Below are 7,422 nucleotides of genomic sequence, written 5' to 3' on the forward strand. Positions count from 1 at the left end.
AAATTTAAAGTTCCACTAGAGTTTTTAATCCCCACCGAGATTCTTATAAGAATTATCTTGATCCAGTATGACGTTGTGGGAGTCATAGAAACGGGAATGTATGCCCCGCTATCTTCAAAATATCGCCAGAGTATAGCCCGAACTCTTGAAGGTAGATCGAAGTTTCTCAGGCGTCACAAAAATTAAAGGCTTTATACCTGCTCATGGAGAGGTCCCCCAGGCAAATACTGGCCCAAGGGTACAGCAAGACAAGGTAGCAACTTTGCAATAAGCTTGAGGGATAAAGCGAGCTCAAATCTTTGTAGAATAAAGGAGCAAACTTGCTGTAATCCATAAGTTGTAGTACCAACACGAAGGCCAGAACAAGTCTCACACACCTGTGTACAGGGACTTCCAAATTCACCTCGGAGTTCTCCAAGGAAACCGAAAACAGGACTCTGGGAATAAACAGGCCAAGGATCAAAAACAGGAATGGTAACTCTTAATAATGTGGAGGAGAAAAACTCAAAACCCTGATGGGGATACTATAATAAATAGCAAATTAGGCCAAACTAAAGATAATGAACCAAAACAAAAACAAAACAAAAAGGAAATGTCAAAGTTCTAACAATGATGACATCCTATTATGAGAATTTTCAAGGGTCATTCGTGAAATGCTACTGATTTGTTGTGGTGGTAATTTGTTTGAGGGATGCAAACTACATTTGGTAATGTGAGGAAAGAGTTGAATTATTAATTTTTATTGGTGGAAATCTATAACTGGGATCAAGTGGTGGTGTGTGTGCTTTATACATAGGGTTTTCTTTTGGATGACATTTTATTGTAGAGAGAGGGTAGAATTTATCTTGAGATACATAACACAGAAATGAGAGTTGAACATTATACGTTGTTGGAGAATAGTTGTATAAACAGTACAGCATTTTGTTAGTGTACTTTGGTAGTTAAGGGATTAATTCTGTATGGTAGGTTAATAATAAGTTCTCTCAGTAATTTTAAAAAGGGGGTCAGAAAAAATACAAAACCGGGGCAGGATAAGGACCATGTTTATTTTAGTAAGGAATTTCAGTCTTTGGTAATGGACTATAAGGTTGGGCAGTTCATGAAAGATTCGTGCGTGAAAGTTGGAGTTATTTCTAGTTATACATAAACTAGTCAGGGAGTCAGTTAGAATTTGTTAATGATGAGATATGGACACACGATGACTCTAGAGAATTCACAAGCTCATACCAAGTGATGACAAACAAAAACAACTTTGGATCTACTGCACCAGATGTATGGTCTTCATCAGGGACGACGAGGTCATGAACTACTACTACCAAGACTGGAAACTTTGATGACTCGTGTAGAGGCGTCTCAGGATAATTTCTGAGGCAAACCAGGGATCGACACTGCTTCTACAAGGCGGTTGCAGGAAGCACTTGTATGGGAGTAGCGGAATATTTCAAGTTCAGCAACATAGGAGGCAGTTACGGTTCCCGAATAGGAAGATCTACAGTTTATCAACGAGGGTGGTTAGGATACTCCTACAGGGGTGCCACGAGGCGGTAAAACTCCCTCCTACATTTTTTCTTCGCAGAACACTGCACCGTTGTAGTGTTTGCCCTAATGGTGGCGATAATGATGGTCATAATTGGGATGCAGCCGATGGGGTAGTACACCAGGGTCGGAAGTTGACTGATCATGTGACAATATAAAGATTATGTGGACATTATGACTAGTGCTGGCCTAGCGTATCAGGTGACATGGTTTTGGTGGTGGCTGAGCCGTGTAATAGGTACTGGACATATGTAATGGTTAGAATTAGGTCGGCAATGGGTGACATGAACAAGATTTGAATGCGTAACGACACAGCTGCAAGTGTTTGGAAAAAAGCTTAAAAACACTGGAATAAGATGAGACAAGCTTTATGCGATCATAATATTACTGATCGCACCAGTGAGATGGCTGGGAGCGCAAATGACCTGATTAGCTGGAAAGCCATATGACTGTGACGTCAGAAAAATGCAAGTGATTGTGTGCATGAAGTTATGCATCAAACTGGAAGCTTTGTTCCTTGTGCCAAGAGGACACACATGGAAGACTACTGGATTCATCCAGTGCTGGCCATGTTACCCATCCCACATACACTCCTGAATCTAACAAGTTAAATGAAATACCTAAACAATTATATCCAGAGAGGTCTGACAAATGTAATGGAATCCAACAGACTTTTGAAAATAACATAGCTAAATATAATGAATCATGTTTGTTCAAGTTCAAAATCATGAAAGTGAAAAGGAAATATGAGTCGGCCAATTTTTGCAATTGTCAAGCAAATCCAATGGAAATGGACTTTGCAGTATGGTGATATGGTTATCATGCTTGGAGGGCTGCATTTGGAAATGACAGCATTCAAAATTCTTGGTGATCTCTTGAAAGACAGTGGTTGGACTGGTCCTCTTGCAGACTAATTTATTCCTGCTGCACATGCGAAAAGGACTTGTCTATCCATCAGGTTACAGCCTGTATTTTATGTAAGCTATACATGATTGTCTATATATTGTATATCCAAAAAGCTTAAGAAAACATTTAGGTAAAATTTGAAAGCTAGATCAGAAAACGATAATCAGTGCCCACAACTCTACTTTTGGAAACTTGTGCTTCGGCCAGAATTTTTAGTTTCTATTTTCATCAGGTCACATTATGATAAAAATTCCATATTAAAAAAGGATGTACAGCAGGACCCCATTCCTTTCTCTTCTGCCCATAACCAACGTCGACACTCACTCAAACCTGAAGGAATCTGGGGACGTTGTCATGTCTTAAGAGTGTTGCACGTTCCGTCCTCGTGACAAGAAAGAGAATATGAGAACACTTGTGTAAAATATGTTGTCACTTACCATTCTATGTCTTGTAAAATACTGAAATCTTTATATGCGATATATTTTCTAAGCGCGTTTCAGTGACCTCTGTATCACCTGTATTTTAAAATATGTTGTTAATGTGTTCTTTATGTCAGTTAACAAAAAAAAACATAATTGGTAACCAGAGTGCGTGGAGTTCGTGAGAGATGGGCGAAAGGAATTCATGCACCCCATTTTGGACTATTGTAATTAACCAAAAATGGGCAAGTTAAGTCTCATTTGATATACAACCTACTACACATGACTTAAATGTATTCTCTCCTCATGAGAATGAAAAATCCTCACTCTCACTGGTACAGTAGGGGCTGATGCATCAGGGCACTAAGCCACAGCTGCTGCCTCTACTAGAACAGCAGACATCAGACATCCGTGAGAAAGGATCTGTCTATTTATAAGTACGAGTCCAATGTATAGCACACCTATTTATTTAGTGTTTCTATTCAGTTTATGTTATGAATCATAAATGCCCATTATGCATTTATGAATTACTGATACACTTAGTTAACAGAAGGTGATAATGATGTTTTGTCCTTCTTGTCATTTTTTTAGACGAGGATTGAAGGTAAAAGAAGTAAAGGATACGTTAAACAGGTTTTTTCATACATACCCTCAAAAGATGTGTACTTGTTTCGAGAATTTGTCTACCATTTTCACATTACAGTAAATGAGAAACGAGGTACACAAAATGGAAGAAGCTGTAGTGGTGATGAGGATACTTATCATTTCCATCATTTAATTAATGGGAATAATGACTAGGTAAAGTTGTAACCTGCTGTTTTCATTCCTTTAAAGAAGTTCTATCATTTAGACATCTCATTATCAACAGAGGCTCCATAAGCTACTTTTAATGGGAACCTCTTTATATGCTACATCAATATATTTAATTTTTCTTCCGTTTCTGACAGATATCGAATAATTTTCGTTTGGTTCCTCATAATATCAAAAGTAATGATAAAGTAATTAGTTTCAGTCGAACGCTGTAGATTCGTAGGTACATTTGAAGCATATTCGACACGGAATCGAAAAGTGGATTACATAACTTCAAGCTCACATTAGCTCCTTCATTTGCAAAATATTCGATCATGTTCAGTTATGATATTTCAACAGACCTGGTATTAATTTTTCTTCTTAGTTTTTCTGGCTGTACACTATTATATATATATTATATATATATATATTATATATATATAAATATATATATTATTATATAATTACTAACATATTATGTATATATTATTATACTAATTAATAATTATAATATAATAATATAACTATTATATAACTATATATATATTATAATTATATATATTATATAATATATTAATATTAATATATATTATATATATATAATATATATTACTATATTATATTATATATATATTAATATTAATATAATATTAATATATATATTTATATAACTATATATATATATATATATAATATCTATATATATATATATATTACAATATATACATATGTATATATATAACTTTATTATATAATAATAATATATTATAATATTATTATATATATATATTATAATATATATAATATTATTAATAATATACAGATAATATAAATTATTATAATTATTTATATAATAATAATATATATCATATATATATATAATATATATATATATATATATTATATATATATATATATATATATAACTTATAACTATGTATACTTATATATATATATATATTATATATATAGTATATATATATATATATATATATATATTCTTCCTTCTTTTCTTACAAATAAACTTTTGTGATCTTGGGAATGCTGTTTTAATTGTAAGTATCTTATTATTGCTATTTTCTTTGTCTTTTCATCATTATAAGCGTAGATATAGAAATACCCAAAGGATCACGTGAATCAGCCATGAATATAACTAATTTCCTCATAAGACGCATTACGTAACTGTTAAAACCATTCATTAGGAAAAAAATCATGTTAAATGAAACTTATTTCCCAAAGTAAATCTATACGAAAAGAATATTTTAATAAAGAAACCAAAGCATCTTATTTTTTCGCCCGTGTGCATGAGTTTTCTCTGTGTGAAGTAAAATTTAATTGACAAATAAATTGTTTTTTATTATTCTAAATCATTTCCTACAATAGCTCTCCGATCCTAATTACTTGATCAAAGATAAACAATCATATTAGGAAAGAAACTCGTAACGTGGGTGTTTCTCTTAATGAATGGAGTCATGACTTCCAATCATGTCAAATGTACTATAAACTCTTCATTTCGAAATTATTGTCATTAATTATGATTGCCTTGCTGTCTTTGATTTGCCCTTCTTTTGTTTCCTTGAATTAGTTCAATTAATTTGCTCAAAAAATAAAAATAAAAACTCCTGTGGCCTTTGATGGCCTCGTTTATGAACGCGAATTCTGTTTAAATGTCGACGCGATGCTCTTTCATTAACTTGTCTATTATGATCTACAATTAGCAATTTGTATTAGTTTGAATCTCCATTGTGTCCAAAGTGCGTCATTATTTCAAAGAGAATTTTGTTTTCCAAAGAACAATAGAATACTTCCGAATGCTTCCCGTTTTCAATTATGAAGTGCCATCTCAACTGGGAAAGAACAGCAGAGGTGTTTAGAATTGTTCTATCGAATTGCTTTTCGGTTACTTGTCTTATTATAGCAAATGGCAATTGAATGTTGATATGCAAGTCAGAAATTGAAATTATGAAAATAGACATAAATCATGTTCATGAATACTGACGCATTCCCCTAAAGCTTTCGCACATTTATTACCAGAAAACAAACATTGAGGAACTATTTGTATAAAAAGAAAAATTGGTGATATTTCATAGTAAAAAAAATGGTAATTTTGGGAACAAAAGCCAGAGAAGAGAATGATAGTAGAAGTAAAAAAAAATAAAGAAAGAAAAAAGATAATGGCAACGTGGAGGTAAGATTTGCGACCAGAAAATCAGGCTCTGGGTCAGTGAAGTTCATATTATAATGAAAACATAACCAGAGTGGTGTCAGATCTGAAAAGGTTCAAGGAATGCTTTAATAGACAGGCGGTTTTTGAACAGGAAAAGAGGACTGACAGAGGTTGAAACTCACTGATGTTTTACAGAGGATCAAGTTGTGAGGTACATTAGTATTTTAGATGTGTAGGTCACCTGACTCCTGTGCTTTCCCATTTATTTCCTCTGACTCTGTGCTCATGTAAAAGTATTGTTGTTCTTTCATTTTTCACATTCTGAAACAGCTTGAATGCAACTTCTCTTAGATCGGCGGTAAGGTTTCGGTTACCATTTTCCTTGTTTCACTGATGCTCAATCATTTGTCTGCAGTTCTCTGGACAATCATGTTGTCAACCCTGTAGCATCAAATGTTCTTGAAATCTTTCTATGTAAAGGTCTGTTAGCTAAACTTGAATTTCGTCGCTCTTTTCCTTCCTTCTGTAAACTTATGTTATAGATGTTAATCATTCATCTTATATCTGCTGTTGTTGAAGGAGAAACATCCATTTCCTTCCTCATCTCTCGTGGCTACAGAGTGGCTTTTCTCTTGGCCTTCACTCTTCCACCTACCTCTTTTCCGATCCATTTTTCCCAGCCCTCTTGTGCATGGCTCTTGCTCTGTAGTCAATTAATGCTAGTAACTTTGAGCAATTCACAGCCTCAAAGACAGATTCGCCCTATTTCTTTTCCCTCTCCCGTATAAATCGTCAATTAATTTTAAACAGAATTCATTAGAACTTTTCATAGTTATCAGTAATGTTTGTGACCTTCTAGAATTCTTCTAACTTGTTTTGGAGAGATTATAATGTTAAATCCTAGCAACCTGTCCGAACAAGAAATTACGTACACTTTTAAGATTGCAAATTCTTTATTAAAGTTAGCCGAGACCATTCTGGTTTCCTATGAAGCCGAATTCATTATTGCTTCGTCAAATTAGTAAACAAAGAATAAATTGTTCATTATCTAAACATCGATTCCAGTAACTGTTGTATATTACACAATAAACCCTCATTCTTTTTACGTAACTCTTTAAATAAAGATGATAATGATGAAATGAATACGAAAACGTTTCCATTCAGTTTCCTTTGAATGCTTCCGAAGCAAAGAAGTATCACGTGATGTCAAATTTTGTTTTAGATCCTACGTGTGACCTCAGTAAAAGAAGGCTTTTCTTCTCCCTGAATATACTCTGTACATGAACCTTTATTCTTTAAAATCGAGCTAGACAGCTGCTGCTGCAAGCTCTCCGTCCTTTACACCGATTAAGTTTATTTGACTGATCCGATTATTTCTGCTCTGGGAGGAAGGAGGTAAATTTGTTTTCTCTTGCCGAATCGAGAACGAAATAAAAAGAATAAATTATCAAAGCGCTATGCAACAGAATGTTGTCGAATTGAATGAAATGATGCTCGTGGTAGTGAGGCAATATCATCAGCATCATGGTATATATATATATATATATAATATATATATATATATATATATATATATATATATATATATATATATATATATATATA

This window comes from Macrobrachium nipponense, chromosome 44 (genome assembly GCF_015104395.2).
Source record: "Macrobrachium nipponense isolate FS-2020 chromosome 44, ASM1510439v2, whole genome shotgun sequence".
Taxonomy (NCBI): Eukaryota; Metazoa; Arthropoda; class Malacostraca; order Decapoda; family Palaemonidae; genus Macrobrachium; species Macrobrachium nipponense.